This window comes from Rhagoletis zephyria, unplaced genomic scaffold (assembly GCF_001687245.7).
Source record: "Rhagoletis zephyria isolate East Lansing unplaced genomic scaffold, Rhagoletis_zephyria_1.1 Rzeph_scaffold_00456, whole genome shotgun sequence".
NCBI classification, from domain to species: Eukaryota; Metazoa; Arthropoda; class Insecta; order Diptera; family Tephritidae; genus Rhagoletis; species Rhagoletis zephyria.
This window is the reverse complement of record NW_016157540.1, coordinates 40,017-65,513: the sequence shown is the minus strand read 5'-3', so window position 1 is coordinate 65,513 and position 25,497 is coordinate 40,017. Positions and strand designations below refer to the sequence as shown.

Genomic DNA, 25,497 nt, shown 5'->3' with positions numbered 1-25,497 from the left:
CCAAATGAGACTTTGACGCAGTATAACATTGCCAAACCGCATCCATAGGCCGAATCCTCACACGACAGCTCGGTTTAGTCAACGGCGCGATGTAATTGCACACTTAAAAGGTGTACGCACGAGGCGAATGTTGGCTGGCGACCAACTTTGTTGAAAGCGATTAGTTGAAAGGCCGTTCAATCAAAAGTAGAATGCAAAGTTGAACAATGCAAACGCCTTTTTATGGCGAATATTTTGATATTTTTTCATATTTTGATATTTTTAGTCATTCAAATTTTTTTCGTGCAACCCGGCGTGAGTTGAACGCAAAAGTTGCCTGAAAAATCGCCTTGTGCGAAAGCCCCATTACGCCACTTCTCATTTGACGATGTAGATCACGTACCCTGTCTCAGTCCTTCAGTAGCTGCGTGTTCTTTTTATTCTTCCTGAGTTCGTCCGGCACGAATCGCCAATTGCGGCTTTGTAAGCCAGTGTTGAATATTCTCCCCAGAACTTTAAAAGTGCGACATCAAAGTATTCGAATTACCATATTCGAAACAATCGAGCCATAACCGCAAAAGAAACGTAATTTTTTTATTTGCCGTTTTTTTTAAATAAATATTGCATATTTTCCACAAACAAATAGCTTCTTCATATCCATCATCTGGCAAACAAATACAACAAAAAAAAAGCTGAAAGTGGACCATCCATTCTCGAGTTATGCGCCATCTGACGTACGCTAGTTTGGTATATACATAGAAGTATTTATTTTTAATAACAATCGGGAGTTATATTCGATGTAAATAAGCTTGTTTAAATTAAATAATTAAATCAAATTCGTTTTTGTTTTAAAATACCACCATTCACTATTATCCACAGCTTTTTATGGAATTTAGCTCCCATTTTAGGAAGTGTTTTGAATTCTTCCCCTTTTTCTCCTGCTTCTATAAACCATCCCTGTGGGTCGGAGTGCCAAATTTTAGAAAAAAGCTACTTACAAAACCTTGAATAATTGAATCATAATTTTTTATGAAGTGCTACATCGGACTGAGTAGGCAATTGAGAAGTGAAGTCCTCTCTAGGTCGTACAAAAATTACACTCTATAACAGTGCTGCTCAAAATTTGTATATTGAAGTGAAATCACAATACATCTACAAAATTTATGTGTACACTGAGATTTTTTTCTTTTGTAATTTAAATGAAGCTAAAAAGTACAAGTTTATTTTTATTGTACGGTTAGTGAATGAAAATTGTTAGTAATGGGAGTCTTTACATACATATTTGTGAAAAATACAGTTAAGAAATGATTGCGNTTTTGTAATTTAAATGAAGCTAAAAAGTACAAGTTTATTTTTATTGTACGGTTAGTGAATGAAAATTGTTAGTAATGGGAGTCTTTACATACATATTTGTGAAAAATACAGTTAAGAAATGATTGCGACCTAGTGGCTGAAAAGTCCCAAAATTTAGTGGGAGGAATCCTTGAACATATTTACAACATATTGCAAGCGCAAATTTTACATTTTCATTCGTATCATTGGGATACTCTTCGCATATAAAAGTCCCATTTTAAAGCGTTAATAAATGATAGCACCATTGAGGCAATATACAATAAAATTTAAGGAGGGCACTTTAAATCAAGGGTTGACAGGAGATACGAGTTTCTTCAACATTAATTCATAATTTTATTTTATTTTTTGCGCGAAGTTTGCCGCACATTTTTTGGCATTTTCCGTCAAAGTCGCGAAATTTATTTTTTCTGCAATCCGACGTTAGAATAATATCTGCAATCCTATCAATTTTACGCGGTGTGATGCTCCCAGGGATCTGCGTTGGATTCAGATTGGAAATCAATCATTTTCTATATCCCCTTTGAAAATTTCCAAAAAGTTTTGATGGCAAGTTACAAAATGGCGTTGCAAGTAATATTTCGTTAGTGATGGGCGAGTCCGAGATGTTTTAGTCGATTGTCTCGATTGTTCAAATATCTCGATTGTCCTCGATGTTTTCTCTCGTAGACGATTCGCCACCCGAAAAAAGTCGTGCTTAAGCTGAACTAACATATTCGTTAACAATCGACCAAGTCATCTCGGTCTCGCTGCTGGCCAGCGGTTGATAAAACATCTTGATGGTTCTCTGTCGCAGACTGTGGCAACGAATTGCCAGTCGCGTTTAACATTCTATAAAAATCGGTCAAAACATCTCGGACTGGCCTTTGGAAATTTTGGCAACCTCTCATACGAGGTTTTGCATTTTCTTCNTCGTTAACAATCGACCAAGTCATCTCGGTCTCGCTGCTGGCCAGCGGTTGATAAAACATCTTGATGGTTCTCTGTCGCAGACTGTGGCAACGAATTGCCAGTCGCGTTTAACATTCTATAAAAATCGGTCAAAACATCTCGGACTGGCCTTTGGAAATTTTGGCAACCTCTCATACGAGGTTTTGCATTTTCTTCATACGCGATTTTGTTCTTTGAACGACGTTATGTACTTATGTTTTAGGATTTTTTGCTGAAGTGGTTGCGGTTTTCTTCCACCTACAAGTAAATTATGTTTATTCGTTATATGAAAGAAAATGCGACAAGAAAAATTCTAAAAAAAATCAACAGTAATTTTTGGTAATTTAAAACTTTATTATACTAAAATTGAAGGAGCTGAAATTCCCCACAAAAAACGGTACATTCCCCTATTCCCCACGCAAACTGAAATTTCCAGCAAATCAGAGAATTCCCCACGAATTGGCTCCCTTGGTTCACACGATCTCGTCAGTGATAAGTCAGACGACTCGAAACAATCGAAAAACATCTCGAATGTACAGTCGGGCAGTGAGTCGATTATTGACTCGATTGTAATTTTGCAACGATAGCGCTTCTCTCGATCGTTTAAACATCTCGGACTCGCCCATCACTATATTTCGTCATTCGTTTAATAATTACAAAGCACAACATACACTAGGTACGCTTCGCACTCAAAATTGCAAAAACCCCTTGTATTTTTTTTTTAATAAATTTCGTTTTCACTTTCAGTAAATACGAATGTTAAATCAATTTATAACATACATTTTTTTCAGTGCAGACATATTTTGTATTATTTTTTCATTCTATAATTGTTTGTGTAAATTTGTACATTTTACTGGAGTGCCTTAGCTTCATATGCGAGGGCGTTTGCTTTGCCCTTCCATATGAAACTCAGGCACTTTCATATGAATTGTGTTTATATGTCAGGGAATACGGGAGGGCGATACACATTTTTTTTTTTATATTTAAAGTGTAAATTTGTATATGTGCCTATACTTCAGGGCAAAACAAAAACAAATGTGCTACAAGTGCTTATGGAGTGAGCAACTCCGCTCTATAATTAATAATTAATTTTCTTTTTTTAATTTTAAATTTTTTGAGCCTCCATACAGGAATCTGAACTTTGACCCCTGTGCGACACGCCTTAATCAACTCCAATGGGTCCAAAATTTATATGTGATATCTTTGACATTAGTAGCATCGATTTTGGGTATTAGAAGAAAAAAAATTTCAATTTTTGAGTCTGCATAGAGGAATCTGAATTTTGACCCCTGTGCGACACGCCTAAACCGTCTCCGATCGGTACCAAAATTTTTGTGTGATATCTTTGACTATATTAGCATCGATGTGTACACACAAACTTAATTATGGCCATATAGGTACAAAGCCGTATGCACCGCATTTCCTTTTACTCTGCATATGCCTAAATGTACGCAACCATTTGCAATAGCAAGTAAACACAGGGCGCTTCTAATAAAATTAAAAATTTTCTGCTGCAATACACATGCTAAGCCCTTCGAAATTTTCTGCTGGGGTATGCGTTACAGCTTCGTAAATTTTACCCCTACCGAAACCAAAAATGTATACACATCAAAATGCCCCTTTTTTTATTAATGCTTTCTATGTAAGAAGACCTGATCTTTCGATTGAGATAACTTAAAACAATATTAAGAATTACCATAATTGAAAAAAATTACAAATAAATTTTCGTTCAGATTTTTAACCATGGAAATGAGAAATTTTTGGAAAACGCATACATAGTACCATCGGATAGCCCGTACAAAGATCTATAGAAATCGTTTTTTCGAATTATTTTTCCCATTTTTTGTCTGCTTCCCAGTTAGCCGAAAAGTAGCTTCTTTTGCACCGATTAGCGCGCTTGGAACATTTGACGTAAAAACCCTGCTGCTATGTTTTCTTTGTACGTAAGTGAGCGCAATATTAAAAGCAGCAACTCTTATCCATCTATGTATGTATATCGCAAAGCTCGAGAACGGCTGAACCGATTTTTTTTTTAAATTTCGGACACCTGCTGCAGACGTTCAAAGGATGGTTATCAGTAAGGATCGGAATGTCATGCACTAAAAAATCGATATTATGCGCATATAATATGCACTCAAAAGTCAGAAATATGCGCCATAAACAAGTAAAATATGCAGTTAGAAATATTTTCCTAATATTTTATTGCCGGTACAAAAATAAATAACACATGTATTTCAACAAGAAAATAACGAAAACAATCAATTTCAAAATGCAATACATATTTATGGATAAAATTAGTTTATAATCAAGCAGTTAGATACAATCTTGTATAAATAAACAGTTGAGAAAGTTTGCCATTTTGATTCTACAACTCGTGCAACCTATGGCCATTTGGCGGCTTTAATGGATTTCAGTACGTCATACAAAGAGAGGCAGCTTCACTCTAAAACATTCTGCAGGAATGGCTTGCAGACTGTCTTTAGCCACATCTTTGCAAATGCTAGTTAGTAAGTATCTTCTTTGCTCATGGTCTAAGTGGGTCGTAAGACACCCAGAACTTCCGGGTAATCCTGTACGATCCTGTACGGTTCCACCTCTGCTTAGCCTTGGAGTGATACAATTCGTTAATTGTTGCTTTTATCTCAATGCGCGAAGCGCCCATATCCACCGCGTGGGACACATTCAGTGCGGAGCCGCACCTGGCAATTCGTCTGCGGCCACGTTTCCGTAAATGTCCCTGTATGCCAGGAACCGCATTAGGGCAATTTCGTATTGATCAGAGATATAGGCCAGCTCTCTCCTACAGTCTTCCACTAGTTGAGATATCCGAGAAGATATTCAGATAAATATTTAAGAAAAAATTTTATTGATTTTTTTGGCAAGAGATTTCGCACTAAATTTAAATGGTTTTAAATAAAAAAAATTAAAAATATATGCAAAAACCACTTGCATTTATTTTAGAATATACTAAAATATGGTATTGTATAAACAGGTATTTTTGCAAAATATGCAAAATCATGCATTTACTGCGAAATATGCAAAAATATGCTCTGACGATTGAATGCCATTTTAAAGGAAATTTCATGATTCGTAAAGATAACTTAACAATTTCGATTTTCACATGCCCAATAAAAACATGCATTTGCATGAGATTCCGAGCCCTAGTTATCAGCTAACAAAAGTCCCAATATATAAAAGAGGCGTGGAACCTCTCATACAAACCGAATTTCTCATACTCCATATCTCTGGAAATAAGCTTGGTATGGCGATATATGAAATCCATCGCATACATCTTGGAGAAAAATTGGAGCTATCGGAAAAGGGGGCGTGGCACCTCCCATAATAATAATAATAATAATAATAGATTGGCGCTTACACATATGTTAGTGTTTGGCCGAGCTTCTCCTCCGATTTGTGGCGTGCGCCTTGATGTTGTACCACACAAACATGAACATTTCCAGAGATATACAGTATAAAAAATTCGGTTTGTATAGGAGGTGCCACGCCCCTTTTTCAATAACTCCAGTTTTTCTCCATGAGTATGTGATTGATTTCTATATATTTCCGTACCAAGTTAAAAAATTTTACCATGAACGCTTCCAAAAATATGCAGTATGAAATATTCGGTTTGTATGGAGGTACCACGCCCTCTTTTCCAATAGCTCCAATTTTTCTGCAAGAGTATGCGATTGATTTTATATATCTCCAAACCAAGTCCCAGTACTCTACCATGAACACTTCCAGAGATATGCAGTATGAATATTCGGTTTGTATGGGAGGTGCCGGCCGCTGTGGTGTAGTGCTAAGCAGTGCGCGCTTCCACTCCGCAACGCCCTGGTCAAAGCAACATCGCAAAAATATAGAAAAAAGGTTTTTTCTTAACAGCGGTCGTCCCTCGGCATGCAATGGCAGACCTCCGAGTGTATTACTGCCATGAAATATAGCTTCTTATAAAAATATAATCGCCGTTCGGAGTCGGCGTAAAACTGTAGGTCCCTCCGCTTTGTGTGACAACATCAAGGAGCACGCCACAAATCAGAGGAGAAGCTCGGCCAAACACTAACATATGTGTAAGCGCCNTCCGCTTTGTGTGACAACATCAAGGAGCACGCCACAAATCAGAGGAGAAGCTCGGCCAAACACTAACATATGTGTAAGCGCCAATCTATTATTATTACTAAAAATATTTTTTATGATCCGATTTGGCGAATATTCAAAACATGTAATGAAAACGGTAAAGGCGGTTGCGTGAACGCACCTTATAATTCAAAATTTATTTATCTAAATCACTCACTCTGGGAGCAACATCCACGAACGAGAAGCAAATTGGATCATGCGATAGCGTGCTCATAGTGGAGCAATGACGTTCTCTTACGCCCGCGATATATATATATGTACATATGTGTACATACACGAATACCTGTTCGAGCTAAAGAGTTTTTGTCAGTCGCCGTTCTACAGTCGTCATCTCCACTACAAAAATTAATTTCCTGGCAGTTTTATTTGTTCATTAAACTAGCATAATTTATAAGTTCCAACTACAATAAAACAATATCAGTTTATTTGTTGTAAAGACTAAATATCGTTGTTAATAAATTCATATTAATTAAAAATAAAACTAACTACAGTTGTCGGCTTCACCCTTTGTACACTGCGAATCTACGCACAAACAGTTGGTGCCCCGGGTGAGGCCAATCTGCAAAATTAGCATTAACAACGATAACACAATTGACATTTTAGCAAATGTTTAATGGATAACATTCTCATCAAACTGTGTCACTGTGAACAATTTGGAGCATCAAATCGAATAGATAACTGTGCAAATACACCGGCTCATCATTAGTTTTTCTTCTGTCGCGGTCATATCGTTCACCACAAAGCAAATCGATCCCGTTGTTGCTGCTTTCACATTGGATTCCACTGCTCTGTCTCGCAAATTTCGACCAACAAATTATCATCGTTGGCTCGTTTACCGTAATCGCAGTAGGCAGCACATAAAGAACAATTGGCGCTGCAATATCATCGAAGAACATCGCAGATTGACTTTCAAGTGACCTCTGCTTTGGACACAAAATCAACACCACAATTACTCGCATCAGAGCGAACGTTTAAGAAAACGAGGTGAGTGTGTACTTATTGTTGTCTTGAGTGCTTGGTTTACAGCAAAATGAATTCCGAAACTTCACCGTTGGACATCTATACATTGCAATTGGATTTATATCGTCAAGTCAACACGGCGCTAAAAAACTTCAAAAAGTACCCTGAAGCGCGAAAAACTATTACATACTTTGAAACCAGAATCAAAACATTGACGCATTGCTACCACAAATTTGAGAAAAATCACGCTCAACTACTTCGGTCGGAACTCGAGACCGATCACTCCTACTATACTGAGGAATTCGCTACTAATTTCGAGGAATTGTATTTATCGGCTCGAAGTGAAATCGTTAAGCATTCAAAATCAAATATCCAACGACATTATTATCTATGGCAGACCCAAGCGCAGCGAATAATCGAACGCTGGCAAGAAACGAAACAATTGCACCGGCTGTTCGATTACCGAAATTAACAGTGCCAAGCTTTAGTGGTAGCTACACCGACTGGCCTGCCTTTTATGATGCTTATCTCCGTCTAATTCATAATAACATTCAAATTTCTAGTATCGAGAATGGCAAACGTTGGTAGGTCGTTACAATAATTCTAGAGTTTTGTTTACTCATTGTATGCATTTGTTTTTTTTCTCAACCGAATGTGGCCAAGGAGAATTCATCAAGGTTGAAAAACTTAATCGACACATCACGTTCGTGCCTCAGTGCATTACGCAATTTAGGTATCAAGGTTGACGAATGCGATCAAGTTTTTGTACATTTTCTTATAAGTAAACTACCTCGTGAAACACATCAATTCTGGGAACAAGAGTTGGGAAATTCAAAGGATATTCCAACATTTAAACAATTTTGTGACTTCATAGAAGTTCGTTATCGTACGCTCGAGGCAATTGAATTAAAATCGAGCTATAGTGACTCAAAAGCGGCTTTATCTGTCCACCAAAGGTCGAGTTCAAAATCATAATCAAACCCTAAACCTAATTTTCGTCGTGAGACAAGGGTGAACTATACTACAAGTTCGATCGACAGTAAACACATTAGTTGTACCGCGTGTAAAGAAGCGCACATCATTCGACGTTGTCCGAAATTTCTAGTAATGGATTGTTTCGAGCGCAAAACTATCGTTGATAACAACAAGCTTTGCGTCAATTGTCTTAGTTCTACACATTTGGTTTCTACATGCCCAAGTAATCGGAACTGCCAACAATGTAGTAAACGACACCACACATTATTGCATTTTCCTCCACCCATAAACAATTCATCATCATCTGCCCGCGGTGCGGCGACATCGTCTACGTCCGCATCAACTAATCGTACCATCAGTGCTAATCACATTCGCTCGGAAATTGTCCCATTACTGTCGAACGTAACCAAGTTCACTTCGAAAACCAATGTACTTTTACCCACAGCGGTAGTCAAAGTTAAGTGTGCTGACAGCTCGGTCATTTTATTGCGTACCTTCATCGATCAAGGCTCCACCGGAGCTTTAGTTAGCGAGCGTGCTGCCCAAACACTTAAGTTGAGACGCTGGCCTATCAGAACTGATATCAAACTAACAAATGGTCAACGCACATCGGGAAAATTCATCACTAAATTTTCAATTCAGTCGCGAATCGATGAAAATTTCCAACTCGACGTGATAGCTTCAATCGTTAAAAATGTTACCGAAGATTTACCAGTCAAAACTATCTCATATCATGATTGGCCTCACTTACGTGATCTTGAATTGGCTGACCCGAATTTTATCGATCAGCACCTATCGATTTACTTATCGGTTCAGACCTATTTTCGGATTTAATCATGGAGGGTCCACGAAAGGGTCAAAGCGATGAACCCATTGCACAACAAACAGCTTTCGGCTGGATTGTATCGGGTAAAGCAATATCAATTTCAAGTCCGGAAACATCAGATATCATAACAAATTGTTCTCACATTTCGTTGAAAAATTTGGATGCGTTTGTTAAGCAGTTTTACGCTTTTGAAAGTATTCCAATGGAGGAACAATATACACCTGAGGAGATATAGTGTCAAAACTACTACCAAAAAACTACAGTTCGTAAGCCAGATGGCAAATATTTAGTACGTCTGCCATTGAAAACGCGTTTTGATCCTAATTTGGCGTTAGGAAAGACACGCCAAGCAGCACTTAATCGTTTTTATTCACTTGAGCGTAAATTCAACAACAATCCCAACATCCGAGATCAATACAATGCAACAATTAAAGAGTATTTCGATCTCAATCAAATAAGGCATGTCACAACTACCGAAGAACAACATTTGCAGTTCCACAACAATCAACCATCGTATTCATGTTGCACATTGCCTCATCATGCCGTGATTAAGGAAGATAGCCTGACAACAAAGTGTCGCGTTGTTTATGATGCTTCAGCCAAATCTTCCAATGGTAAATCATTAAATAACATTCTTTGCACTGGTCCACGACTCCTAAACGATTTGCCAGCAGTTTTATTGAACTGGCGTCTACATGTTTACGTCGTCACTGCGGACATCGAAAAAATGTTCCGTTGTACCGATATGCATGAAGAAGATTCTGAATACCAACGAATTATTTGGCGCAACCCAGATGGTCAAATTACAGAATATAAACTTACAACGGTAACATTCGGCACCGCGTCAGCACCATACTTGGCAAACGAAACTATACATCGGTTAGCGCGCGATGAACGTCAGCGTTATCCGTTGGCCGAACCAGTGTTAATGAGAGAGATTTACGTCGATGATGTTTACGCAGGAAGTGAAACTGTGGAAAAAACTATTGAAATTCGGAATCAAACACAAGCAGCCTTTGCTTCAGCCGGCATGAAACTTCACAAGTGGGCTAGCAATTCGGCGAAATTACTCAAATTAATTCCCCCAGACCAACATTGTAGTGCGACTGCTCTCGAGTTAAACAGTGATGAAACAATGAAAACATTAGGCATGCGTTGGCAGCCAAATAGCGACAGTTTTCGTTATAAGCTCAATTTTGATATCAATGTCAACCATAAATCCGTTACAAAGCGTACCGTGCTTTCGGCAATATCGAGACTATTTGATCCTTTAGGCTTGATTAATCCCGTTATCGTCACTGTGAAGATATTTCTGAAACATTTGTGGTCGTTCAACTTAGATTTGGACGAACCTCTTGCAGAGGGCTTGCTCAATGAATGGAAACAAATTAAATTCGATCTACAAGTTATTAAGAAAATTCAAATTCCGCGCTGGTTGAAATAGTTACCTTCCACAATCGAATTCGTCGAAATTCATGCATTCAGTGATGGTTCCACACAAGCTTACGCATCCGACATATATCTTCGCGTTAAAGATGAACAGGATAATTATCATACTAACATTATCACAGGCAAAAGTAAGGTAACACCAAAACCACCAATATGCATTCCTCGTATCGAACTCTGTGCAGCAGTGTTAAGCATCACACTGGTCAAATGGGTACTAAAACACATAAATATCCCCGCAAACCAAATAAAGGTCTATTATTGGACGGATGCTACAATAGTTTTGTCCTGGATAAGAGGTGATATCAATCGCTGGCCTGTATTCGTCGCTAATCGTATTGGACTCATTCATACCGAATCACACTTCAAGCAATGGCATCACGTTTCGACACATGAAAACCCTGCCGATTACTCGTCAAGAGGCTTAACACCAGTTCAACTTATAGATTGCGATTTGTATTAGCATGGCCCGACTTGGTTGTGCAAATCTAAAGACAAATGGCCGGTTTCGGATTGGACCTTTTTAGAGGAAGAAGAAAACCTCGAACAATTAGTCAACGTTGCTATTGAAGCCAGTGAGGAGCTGCCTTTGTTCGATAGGTACTCGTCTTATACTCGTTTGGTACGCATCACTGCAATATTAAGGCGAGTTAAGCACAATCTTACAAATTCCCAAGAAAGTCGTCGATTAGGTTCACTAACAGCTGCCGAGTTACACGACAGTCTCATTTGTTTAGTTCGGATTATTCAGAAACAATGTTTTTACGCCGAGCTTAAGGCGCTTTCAAGACACGAAATGATGTCAAGTAAAAGTGATCTTATCAGCTTAACTCCGTTTTTAGACGATAACAAGATTATTAGGGTGCGAGGTCGTTTACAGCACGCGAAAATTCCTTACCGTGAAAAGCATCCGATCATTATACCGAAAAATCATCGTTTTACGCAGCTACTAATTGATTTTGCTCATCAATCAACACTCCATGGGGGGATTCAACTTACCTCAGCATTTCTTCGCAAACGCTTTTGGATAATTCATGCTCGCAAAACAATCGCAGCTAAAATTAAAAAATGCATCGTCTGTTTCCGTCAAAGACCGCAATGTTCGACACAGCTAATGGGAGATTTACCAGAACCAAGAGTTACAACAAACGTTCGTCCATTTTCGGCTACGGGTGTTGATTACACAGGAGCCATTGAACTCAAAGCATCACGTTATCGCGGGCATACCACATACAAAGGCTACATTGCCCTTTTTATTTGTTTAGGAACTAAAGCTGTGCATCTCGAAGCCGTTTCTGGTATGTCAACTTATGATTTTTTATGCGCCCTGCAACGTTTTATTGGTCGCCGCGGTCTTTGTCATGATATGTATAGCGATTGCGACACAAACTTTATGGGTACTGACAAGGTACTTAAAATACAAGCACAAAAATTTCGTGAGTCACTTCAAAGTGATATCGTACCATTTTTGGCTAGCAAGGGCATCCAATGGCATTTTAATCCGCCACATTCGCCAAATTTTGGGGGATTATGGGAAGCAAATGTAAAGGCACTAAAACATCATTTGAAACGTATTTGCAATGGTACACCGCTCACATTTGAAGAACTATCCACAGTACTGGCAAGAATTGAGTCGTGCCTAAATTCTCGACCGCTGTGCGGGTTAACAACAGACAGTGACGACCTAGCCGTATTAACCCCTGGCCATTTTCTGATCGGCGATTCATTACTTGCTCCACCTGAACCAGCTGTTTTGGATGTCTCGCCTACTCGACAATATTTTAAATTACCACGACAACTTCAACAATTTTGGAAGCGCTGGTCTTCAGATTGGCTTAGTCATTTACAATCGCGACCCAAGTGGTGCAATCAACAACCTAACTTGAGAGTAAATGACCTCGTCATCGTGAAAGACGATCGTTTACCACCGAATCAATGGCTACTTGGAAGAATCGTCGATACTCATACCGGAAGCGATGACTTGGTGTGTGTTGTTACCGTTCGTACCAAAAATGGAAATTATAAACGTTGCGTGTCGAAGATTTCTCGTCTACCTATCGATACACCTTATGAGCACTCAATGTAGTACACACTCTCGTAACATAAATAGCCTCTTTTTCTTTGGTTTCCCATCAGATCTAGCAAATACCACAGTAGCATCAAGCCAGCATAGAAACTATATATGTAACAGCGGGGTTTTTCATTGATCGTCAATTCGGTCAATGGGGATTCGTATGCCACGGATATGGCATAGCGGGCCAGCATGCGTGAACGCACCTTATAATTCAAAATTTATTTATCTAAATCACTCACTCTGGGAGCAACATCCACGAACGAGAAGCAAAATGGATCATGCGATAGCGTGCTCATAGTGGAGCAATGACATTCTCTTACGCCCGCGATATATATATATGTACATATGTGTACATACCAGGGATTGGCAAAGGGTGCTGTTTTTGTGACTTTAAGCCTACTCACGTTAAAAACGGAGGAGGTATTCGTGTATGTACCAGGGATTGGCATTGGTTGATCGTCACTGTTCATACTCATTCAATACCGCTGCTTTGTATGACTGAGCAGCGGCGTTGGCTTAGGATTATCGATACCTAAACGAAATTAGAGGATGACTGAACACCACCGCAAAGCGTGCTGTCTTGCAAATACAGCCACCACAAGTGAACGATGCTTATAACAGCTCATACTGATATTGACTTCGGCAAATCTGTACTCCGAATGATCGTGCATGAAACCAGCAACCGCCGTATTTGATCGACTGCCAAAAGCACGATACTGCTTTGGACGGTTGCCGAAAGCATGACAGCTTATGTGAAAGACTGGCGAAGGCAAGATGCCGCAGTTAGCTAACTTGATTTGTTGCAGAAGTCAAACCGCCGCCTTTGGTTTGTTGCTGAAGGCGCGTTTGACGTGTTGCCGAAGTGATGATACTGTAGTTCAAAGACATTCAAAGACACTTGCTTGTTTGAAATGAAGCATTGATATGTACATACATACATACGTACGTATGCACATTTCTCACAACTAGCCAGCAGTGAGCAATGCAATTGAATGGTAGACGCGCTATAAATACATACATACATGCATACGAGACGACAAATTACCCTTTACCACATTCGTCGTCATTTCAGCAACAAGTCAGATGATTTTCAGCAACAAGTCAAACGACTTCTGCAACAAATGATGACTCTCATGTTTTCAGAGCCGTTCAACTGCCACGTTTGCAGGTTTCGTGCACGATCATTCAGAGTACAGATTTTCCGAAGTCAATATCAGTATGAGCAGTTATAAGCATCGTTCACTTGTGGTGGCTGTATTTGCAAGACAGCACGCAATGCGCTCGTGTTCAGTCATCCTCTAATTTCGTTTAGGTATCGATAATCCTAAGCCAACGCCGCTGCTCAGTCATACAAAGCAGCGGTATTGAATGAGTATGAACAGTGACGATCAACCAATGCCAATCCCTGGTACATACACGAATACCTGTTTGAGCTAAAGGGTTTTTGTCAGTCGCCGTTCTACAGTCGTCATCTCCACTACAAAAATTTATTTCCTGGCAGTTTTATTTGTTCATTAAACTAGCATAATTTATAAGTTCCAACTACAATAAAACAATATCAGTTTATTTGTTGTAAAGACTAAATATCGTTGTTAATAAAGACATATTAATTAAAAATAAAACTAACTACAGTTGTCGGCTTCACCCTTTGTACACTGCGAATCTGCGCACAAACATATGCATATACATACATGACCTGTTCANGCGCACAAACAGCGGTCCAATTGCAAAAAAAAGAGCTGTCAGGTAATGCTGAGGTCGAGTTATTACTAAAAATCGACAAGTAAGAAAAGGTGCTGTGAATGTCCGACTAAATCAGTGGTCGGCGCTTCATACCACAATTGTGGAATATCACCTCACACGTATTCTTAAGGCCGGTCCACATAGAACTTTCGCGTTGGCTTTGGCCTTGGCGTTGGTTTGACAGAACGCACGTTAAAAGTATGCTTGATACAATGAACGCTTGGCAGCGAATGCTTGGGCCACTAAATAAACATACTAACGACAGATAAATTAATATTTCATATCAATAATTGCATTAAAAACGATATTTCTTGTCCGCACTTGATTAAAAAGGAAAACTATTTAATATAATTTTATTTATTTGTAACAGCTGACGAGCGACGCACGCGAAAAGTTGAGAGTTGGCCATCTTTTTGCTTTGTGTTGGCGTGAGCGTTGTCGAATTTTGGCTATGTGGACGGCTGCATTTGAATTCATGTATTCATAGTCAGCTGTTGAAGGTACGCCAACGCCAACGCAACGCTAAAGTTCTATGTGGACGGGCCTTTAGGCTCTATCATTTAGTCGTTGGCTAGAGAGCTCAGTATATCCAGTAAACAAACTTAGCTGTTTTTTTTTCACCAAATTTGGTCCCCATAAAGGACTAGTGTTGCAAGCAACGCTTTTTCTGCAATAAGGGTGTTGTGCAGCAATTCAAGGTGGTGAAAATTATTTTAGCACTAGAGAAATGGATAGAAAAATATTTCAGTGCGCTTGAACATCTCAGGTTTAACCGAAATATAAATGTATTTAGAATATTTATTTTATTAACACATACCCATTTTTTATTTTACTGTGTCGAAGTCGTTTCTCAAATATTTGTAATTTAGTATTTCAGTCAATTGTGAAATATATTGAATGCACAAATTAAATTATGGGAGCGATTTATTCACATGGAATTGGAAACAGGGCTGATGATATACTTTAAATAAATCGTGAATCTGCGAAAATATCTTTTCCGCATATGAATATACTTCTTTACTTTTGCCGAAAATTTACATATAGGCTCGAAATTATGCCAGTAACTTTCAAATATCGTCTCTTGAATGGAAAATATGCGTAAGCGTCATTTTGACAGTTTTTGGTTATAGATGCAGTTATATGTTTTAAAATAAGATATTTCGATTTTTTGTTAACACTTTTTTGGATATCTTCTTTAGTTTCCGAGTAGTTGACTAAAATGTTTTCGGTAATTTGGTACAAATTCAAATAGCGTCATCTGTTTTTAAATATCTGCTTTAGTTTCCGACATATTCATTCTTATCATGAGTTTAATTTTCTCGAACCGAGTCACCTTCTCACTTTTCGTTTATTCAGAGTAAAAAATTCGAAATTTAGACGAAAGTTTTTAGAAATTTTCTATATGTTTTATACATGTAGTTTGAATCCTTGATTTTTATGGATTTAGTTAAAAAAATAAAAAAATATTACTCGAAAAATAATGCGAATATTAAAAAAAATCACTTTTTTGAGTCACTGTATTTGTCTATAATAACTCGAGTTGAAGCTTTTCAAATAACGAAGTTTCATTGTTCCCTTTAGTTTCCTCACTTCCGCTTTTGGTTGAAGGAAACTGAGATATGCCAATAATAGCCGTCATCGATTCGCCACTTCGCTGCTTGCTATGTTTGAGTTCCGGTCGCTTAACGAAAAATTTTGCATGTGAAAGCAACAACAAAGTTAGCTAGCAAAGATGGACAATAGCGAGTATGGGTGTACCTCATTGAGTTCGTTCGTTTCGCCACTCGCTAACTGTTGGCGAATCGATGACGGCTAATATGACTAAAATACCATATAACTAGTTAAATAAAAAGTTCTTAAAAACAATTATAATTCTTATTGAATAACTAAAAAAAAAATAAAAAAAACTATAGTTTTAATTAAAATAAATAAAAAAATAACAAAACTATAGTTTTTATTAAAATAATTATAAAAAAGTTATTGGTAGATATTTCCCCAGATTTGGTCGATTTTTTTCAAGTGGATTGTAAATATTTTGTTTCGTCAGTGGCAACCCTGCACTGGACTAAATCGACCTGTTGCTCCACTGAGTATATCGAACTCTCGTGTGTAGGGTTGCCAGATTTTTGATGCACGAAATCAGTACGTTTGACTTTTTCATGCTAAAAAATCAGTACTTTTCAGTACACTTTTTTATAAAGCAAAATTATGAATGTAAGTAACAGATAATGCTCTAAAACGCCAGAGTACTTGTTTATACCAACATTTTGGTATACATAAAATATATTTCATAAAAAATAAAAGTGTTATTCATTTTAACATGACATATTTGAATAGCAATATTGAAATGGTTCAATCTTCAGTGTTTAAACAGTCAAAGAATTCTATACATTTCATTTTAAAATTACTTTTAGTTTGAAGTTCACTTTCAAAAAATTTAATTAGAAGCCGGTTTCCCTCTTTGCGTCAGGAAGCAACCTTTATACTTAAGATCCTCTCAGTTGTTTCGTTTGAGTGTGGTATTGAAAAAAAAATTACATATTTTTTCAAACTGTGGAAAAGTACCACTATCTAAGGAATGCATCTATATTTCCTCATGGCTTAAATTAATTTTTTCAACTTCGCAAAAACTTTGAAAGACTAAGAATTCGCTAAAAAGAATATCTAACTCTATGTCTTGTATGCAAAGCTCTTTTAAAATGTCAGTAAATTTTGAAAAAAAAAATTGTAAGTTATAAGCAAAAGCCATTCGAATATTAAAATTTGCTGTTATTAAAACCGTCATCCTTCTTTTTAAATAATTTAAGCTCCATCATATTATCGTAACTGGAACGTAACGACCCGGCGATGTGCCCATAAAATGATTGATCTTTTTGTTGTATTATTTTCTTGGACATATCATCATACAAAAAAGAAGGTAGTTTCATTGTCACTTTTCGGGCGCCATATTAACTACCTGACAATTAAGCAGATTGTGACATTTCGTGCTGCCATACCTAATCATCAATCATCTAGAGCGTTCCAGCACGTCTACGATTTGCAGGTTTTGCAGGATTTAGTCCAAAGTCGTTCCCGTACGCTAAAAATTCTGTATCTGGGAACACTCTCGTGAGATTAATTGAGCACCTGTTCCCAGAATGAAGTTTCAAGATTTAGTCCGGAGTTTTTCTTCTGGAAAATTCATGAAAAGTGTCAAACGATATGTAGAGTTGCATTTGTGTACAAAAACAGAACGCGGTGAAAGCAAATAACCTTACATTTGTTAAAAACTGGAAGTAAATAATGAAACATTCGAATTTATATGCCATTCTTGTTAGTCATATAGATTTTAATAGTTATTTAGTGACCTTTCAGCCAAATCAGTCTTGTACTAATGACAAGTAAACAAACCAAATGACGTTTTTGCTGGAAAAAGTGCTTTTTGCGTTCCCGTACACTTCTGCATCTGTTCTCCTGTTACTCTCACTAGCGAGAGTAAAATTGTAGTTTGACATTTCCACAGGTTTTAGTCCGAAAAATACTGGAACAAACTAATCATATATTTACTGAGCAAAAACGAAAATTTAAATTCATACATCGCCATATTTGAAAAAACAACCAACCAACTTTTTCTTTGAAACAAAAGACCAGTAAATATGTTTCCCCCCGCAAAAATGAGCTATTATTATATTAGTTTATTCTAAAGCCAGTCACCGAAAAGGATTTGGATGTGCTTTGCAAAGGTAAGGCTTCATGCTGTCACTGCAAATACCTCAGCCTGAAAGACCGAAGCATACTTCCCCAGAGAAAAGTCCTAGAGAGAGTTAGTTTTGGAGCCATCATTAAAGATTCGATTATGTGTGATTCTGGGCTCAGTGCTGGTATTAAACCAGCATTCAGCCTCAGCGAACTAAACATTACAGAATCGCTTCAACAAAGGTAAAGCTGGCTTACTATCCTGTGGCACTGAAAAGACACAAGTGCTCAGATCTCTGCCGCTAGCAATTTCCGCCTTGGCCCACTCGGTGTTATACCAGCATCCGTTTCGTTTTAGTCTGCAGGTGGCCTTTAAAGCTTCCCTACGTATGAAGACAAAAAGTGATGGTAAGTGCAGCATTGCATCAAGAGCTGCGCCACGTGTTGTAGAGAAAGCTTCCGTACAGCACACGGCAGCAGTTCTCTGAAGTTTAGCAAGCAGACTTCCCACGCTCTTGATTGTGAATCTGCTCCACCATACCACTGACGCATAGCTAATTATGGGTCTGATTATAGAGGTATAAATCCAGAGGATTCCCTATGGTGACACACGCCACGTTTCACCAAAGACCTGCTTACATTTCCAAAATGCTGCCAATTCTTCAGAGGCTTTCTGTTCCACGTTAGATTTACACGACAGTTTTGTATCCTGAATTACTTCTATATACTTCACTTCGGGAGAATTCTGAATTGTGACTCCTTTAATTGTGAGGAGTGAGACCATACAACCTTCTCCGAAGCCTGCTCCGGACTATGCTTTAATGACGAAATATCTATCACTACATCTTCTTCGGACTATTAAAAAAAAAGAGTTTTGTTATGTAAATTTATTTATTTTGTTTAAAATATAATGACTAAAAAGCTGTTTAATCAATAAATGTTTCAAGGCTGGATTTTATTTCTTCATCTCTGCACATCGATATTATTCAAAGGATATTTTAAACGCTTGAGAAAAAAATTCAAATTTGATTATCGAACACATCAACTTGCAATTTTTTGAAGTGAAACTTCTTTAGCGGCGGTTGGTTGGGTAGTAAATTGGCAAATTCAATGGCACACGGAAATGGTGCAACGGAAATGGTTGGGGCTGAAACAAGTACTTCTTGTGTGTATGCAACGGACATGATGCAACGGAAATGGTGAAACGGAAATGGTTGGGCCTGAAACAAGTACTTCTTGTATGTATGCAAATGGTATGAATTTAACAAAAACTTGCTAATAAAAGGTTAGAGGATAACACTTAGAAATAACAATACAAGAAGGAAAGTAAAGGTGAGTACGTACATAGGTATAGAAAATTATAAAGACAATGGTAAAAATAAAAACAAAAACAAAGATGTGTAAAGATAAAGGTAACAAGTAAGAAAGTCTAAGTTCGGGCGGCGCCGAACATTAAATACCCGGCGCAAGAATTAAAAATATGTTTTCCACCTTTCCGAAAACTACCACTACATTGTAAGCCGGGGTGCTCTTACCCCTATTTTCAACATCTTCGATAGACTTGTCGAGACTTGTCGATTAAATATTCTATGTTTTTATCGGTTTTGTTATATTTACCAATCTTGTTATCGATATTCATCGATTTTGTTATCGATAATTATCGATTTTGTTATCGATTCTAATCGATTTTGTTTTCGATACTTATCGTCTTTGTTAGCGATTTTTATCGATTTTGTTATCGATATTTATCGATTTTGTTATCGACATTTATCGATTTTGTTATCGATATTTATCGATTCTTATCGACTTTGTTATCGATATTTAACGATTTTGTTATCGATTTTGTAATCGATATTTATCGATTTTGTTATCGATATTTATCGACTTTGTTAGCGATATTTATCGATTTGGTTATCGATATTTATCGATTTTGTTATCGATATTTATCGATTTTGGTATCAGTATAAATCGATTTTGTTATCGATATTTATCGACTTTGTGAGCGATATTTATCGATTTTCTTATCGATATTTATCGATTTTGTTATCGAGATTTATCGATTTTGTTATCGATATTTATCGACTTTGTGAGCGATATTTATCGATTTTCTTATCGATATTTATCGATTTTGTTATCGAGATTTATCGATTTTGTTATCGATATTTATCGACTTTGTGAGCGATATTTATCGATTTTCTTATCGATATTTATCGATTTTGTTATCGAGATTTATCGATTTTGTTATCGATATTTATCGATTTGGTTATCGATATTTATCGATTTTGTTTTGTTATCGATATTTATAGATTTTTTTATCGACTTTGTTATCGATTTCTAATCGATTTAGCTACCAATGGTATTATCGATGTTGCTATTGAAAGTTTTATCGAATTTGTAATCGATATTTTGATGGACGTTGTATCGATAGAGTATGAAGATAAAAATGAAGATAATGGAAAGACAGAATAACATGAATGTTATTAAAACGAACAGTAGAGGTCTACATCGATAGAAAAAAAGCGAAAAAAATAACCTTAAGCAAAAGCAGATGTGTGTATGTATAGATAGATAAGTAACGTATGTTTCACTTCTACAGTGTGGCCCTGGCGCACTTAATTTTTTTGTATGTAAATTTTACGCTTTTATTAAATTCCAAATATTTAAAAGAAAATCTCCCCTCTTAAAAAATTTGAATGTGGCAAAGCTATGCTTAATGTTTGCATCTGGAGAAATGTCAAAAATCTGCTTTATAATCAAAAAATAGTAGTAATGAAACTACCTTCTTTGCTGTATCATGGGACATATCAAATATTATTTGATACATGTCAACTATAATTAAATTATATTCTTCTTACTTTTTACAGTGCAGTTCAAGCAAGTTGCAACGTTATGTAAAAACCTTAAGAAAATCCTAAAGTAATTTGTTTGAGTGGAAAATTCAGTACAAATAAGTACAAATTTTGAATAATCAGGACATTAGCGTACTGATTGAAGAAATGAATAAAATCAGTACAAGAGTTGAAAAATCAGTACTGTACTGATAAAATCAGTACGTCTGGCAACCGTATTCGTGTGTTACGATTGGCCCAATGGGTTTGATTTGCCAATATTATTATGCGTTAAAGCTTCATTCGGACACACCAGGGTTGAGTTGTGCAGTGGTAAATCTCAAATCACCACCTGTCCAAATACCTTAAAAGCTAGTTTCATGAAAGCAATTTAATGAAAATGTATTTTTTTAATTGAATTTAATATAGAACCTGACAGAAAAAAATCATTTTTCACTTAAATTGCTTTCGTGAAACTGTCTTTTAAGGTATTTCATCTCAGTCTATGTATGTTTATTGTATTTTTGTTGAACAAGGATACGCATACATTTTGAAGTTGCCACCAACCATAAATAGATCCGGATTATTGTTGCCACCAGGGAACTTCTCATGGACATAACACTTTCGTTAGATTATTTAAGGCGGCAAACGACCACCAAACCATAGTCTTAGCCGATGAATGTGCCAGTACAAATCGTAAATGTGGATTGTTGGAGAAAATGTTGGACCAAAATGTTTAAGTCAAAAATCTAATTTTGGACGTAAAGAAAGTTCACCGGGTCCGCTAGTAGTTAATAAACAGTAACCGTAGATTTTTAATGATAAAAGTATTTTTGTAACGTAAACGATTTAACAATCCAGTGAAAAGAACCCGAAGGATTTAGGAATTCAGCGATAAATTTAAGGATAATCGTAAAAATACTTACAGTCACGACATTTTAGCATTCTTTGGCTATTTCCCTTTCGTTTATTTAATGTTTCTTAGTTTTTATGAAGGTGTAGCTCGTTATCTAACAAAAACCATATTAGTAAAAATTTCAAACTTTTTCTTTAAACATTATGGGTATGCAGTTTTGTAGCCCATTCAATTTTATTTTAACGAAGAGCAAATTTTAATAAGTAGGACTTACCGGCTGATTTTTGGAAATTTTTTGTCGAAGGTGTTGCGGATTTTCTCCATACAAAAAAATTTTCGAACATACTTTGTTTGGAAGAAAATGCGTGGACAAAAAATTTTCAAAAATCAACAATTACCTAGCTGCTTCAAACTTGCACAATATTAAACTAATATTTAAAAAACTGCGTACTCACAAAAATTCAAAAACGTCTGATTAAACAGTTTCGAATTTTGATGAACATTTGTTAAAATTGCGGAAAAAGTAAAAAGAATCTGCTAAGAATCGGCCAAAAACGGCCCATGCCGATGCCAATTAATCGGTCGGACTCTAACCTGTAGCTATAGTTGAATAGCTATAATATAGCTGATCCCTCCATTTTTTTTATTTTATCACGCTTTTATCATTTCGATTTCTTGTTTGTCAACTATTGTACTGATTTTATTCATGTCCTCAATCAGTACGCTAATGTTCTAATTCTTCCAATTTATTCTGATTTGTACTGAATTTTCAACACGAAGAAAATACTTAAGCATTTTCTTAAATTTTTTACATAACGTTGGAACTTCCTTAAACTGTACTGTAAAAAGTAACTAAGAAGAAAATATTTTAATTATAGTTGAAATGTTTTTGATAATGTTTGATATGCCCAAGAAAGTAATACAACAAAAAGATCAATTGTTTTATGGGCATATTTTCAGGTCGCTACGTACCAGTTGTGATAATATTATGGAGCTGAAATTATTTAAAAAGAAGGCTGACATTTTTTTCTCGAGTGTTGTTAGTTATCTCTAAAATATCTTCCAATTTGATAACAACAATTTCGAATATTCCATAACTTACAATTATTTTTTCTCAATTTTATTTCAATTCGATTCAATTTTATTACTGCTTAAAAGAGCCTAGGGCTCTTGGAGCAGGAGGGCTCCTAAGATATATTTCTACGTTTACATTCGAAATTACAATTCAAAGTGCTTTATGGATGAACTTCTAAGGGGTAAAACAAATTACTCATTGATTATAAATTATCTTAATTTTAAGCTATATAATAATATAGTAATTTAGTTGAACGGTTATCGGTGAGGTAACATAATGGGCCTCATGCATAAAAAGTGAGCTTAAGCTCACTTTTTATGCATAAGGCCCAATGACTTTGATGATGTACCATTTACAGTCAGGTGGTTTAAGTAAGATAACCGGAGCTGTGCGAAAACTCTGGAAATATGAAATTGGCTTTTTGTAAATAGGTAACATGCAGCTTTATCTTCGAGAGAACTTAGTATTTTAAACGACATTGAAGACGACTGTGAGAATGCTAGAATGTCCTGAAATTTTAAGTGTCTATCAAAACGTTAAAAGCCAGTGTTTTTGAATTTTTCCACGTTTCTGCATTAGGACACCCCTAAAAGTTTCGATACCTACTTATATCGATATTTGTACCTATATAAGAATTAGTTGCGTTCCCTAACTCGAAAGAAGTTGCAAGAATTTACACGAATTTACCAGAAAGCGTTCCCGTACAATGTAAACAAAAAATGGCGTGAATTTTTTTATTAAAATAACTTGTGTGACTATCATTTTTGATTTTAGACGAATTGCAGTTACTTAATCTTTTTAAGCAAAACTTTAAGGTTTAAAACATGGTTTACAAGGATGGCCTCCCAAAAAAACAAGAAAAAAGTGCAAAGTCCAACAAGTTGTTTTTTAAAAAGTCCCCAAAATTTTGTTAACAGAATTCGTTTCTTTTGCATGTACGTATCTTATTTGTTATACTTAATATTTATTTTGTACAAAGAGAAAGCGATTGAGATCAAAAACAATTATTTAATAATTTATTTCATACAAATGAATTAATTAATAGAAGTCTGCTGTATTATAACACTATTCAACAGCAGTTTTGCGAATTAACAGTATATTTCTGACAGAAGTAATTATGTTGATAATTTTTAGGGTAAGAAGTTGCTAAGTCCATTTGTAGAAAATTTAAAGGGGAAGAAAAAACTTTTGAAAACATTTCCTTCAAGAATTTTGCAGAAGGTTCCGTTGCAAATTAAGAGATTTAGCATTCCTTGTGGGCTTATCGATTTTTCTATGCCTCTTTTGGACTTAGTAAATTTGCCTCTAATTGAATATAAACGGGAAAAAATAAAACAAGCACGTTAGTTAATCCTTTTTGGAGACGTTGCGTTTTTAATTTACCTTGCTCCCTATATCCAAATATGAGTTTTCACAAAAAGTGTTAATGAGATGATAATAGTTCTTTCTTTGTAGGACTTTCTTTTCATTGGCAACTAAACTGCCAAAAAATTTTAGATATTGACAATAATAATTAGATTAAAAAATAAAAGTCCGGGAATAAAATGTTCTCTGAATCGGGTTTCGACACAAGTACTTTCTTCCGATACCTACTCAGTACTTGGTTCAAAAGTATCGATACCAAAATTACTTGGTATCGGACGAAAAGTATCGAGTATGTACTTGTATTTACTAGTATCGTTTTATCCCTAGTAGGGGCTGCCCTTCGGTCGCGTTGGGGCCTGACGGAGGTTGGAATTATTTTTGCTGCAGTGGAGCAGCCAGGGCGCCGATCAAGGTCGGTTGGAGTTTTACTCGCAGGAGTAGTCCCCGGCTTGTCCGTGGAGGAATTGGATTCAACTACTACCCCCTGCGATATGGAAGTGCCTAGGGTGGGCGTAGAGAGAGAGGCCGCCCGCTGCTTCCCCATCCGCTTCGACTTTCCCTCGAGGAGTACAGTTCTGCCAGTATTACTGGAAATATGCTTTCCCTCTGGCGGCTTAGCATTCCCCCAGATTTTGCGGAGGACCGAAACTGATTGACCCGTGTAGGCCTGTCTTTGGCGCCGCCGATGCGGTACCGAGATGATGAGTTTATTGGACTTAAATTTGCCGTGTCCAGCGGCTGCACTACCCGTGTAATGTTCCGAGGCTATTTTTATTAATTTTCAACTGGTTCTTAGGCCGCCTACCAAGCAGAAGCTTTGCGGCGGCCGGAAAAGGAAAATGGGGAAAAACAGTCGACCATGGCAGAGCCCCATGCCGCAGCAAATCCACCGTTACTCCCGGAGGCTGACAGGTATCTGGGAGGCGCCGTTAGAATACAGTCGGAAAATTCCTTGACCGCAAACCGTGCAATGGGCACGGTGACGCATGACACCCTGGATTAGGGGGACGTTTTATACCTACCGACAGGTACCATCTAGAAATGGCCTCAGTATGCCCACCCCAGACACTAGAAGCGGCAGGAGAGTTTATACCGCGGCCTTAGCTAGGGCCCGCCTGCTTGCACCACTGCGGCAAAAGAGCAAGCCTATTCTGCCGCCACGGTGTAAGCAGCGATGCCCATTGCCCAGTCGGAAACCGCCTGGAGGGTATATCAAGGAGGATTTTCTGTAAAAGGTTTGTGAAGAGAAAAATTGGAAAAATGGTGTTGCCGGATATC

At 37.0% G+C, this 25,497-nt stretch overlaps 1 long non-coding RNA gene across 1 annotated transcript; it reads left to right on the top strand.

Moving 5' to 3' along the window:
* Positions 1-2,395: 2,395 nt before the first annotated feature.
* Positions 2,396-22,570, top strand: LOC108359769 (uncharacterized). The gene is made up of 3 exons (XR_001846989.1): positions 2,396-2,475; positions 6,888-6,889; positions 22,560-22,570. It is a non-coding gene; the product is annotated as an uncharacterized LOC108359769 (long non-coding RNA).
* Positions 22,571-25,497: the final 2,927 nt, after the last annotated feature.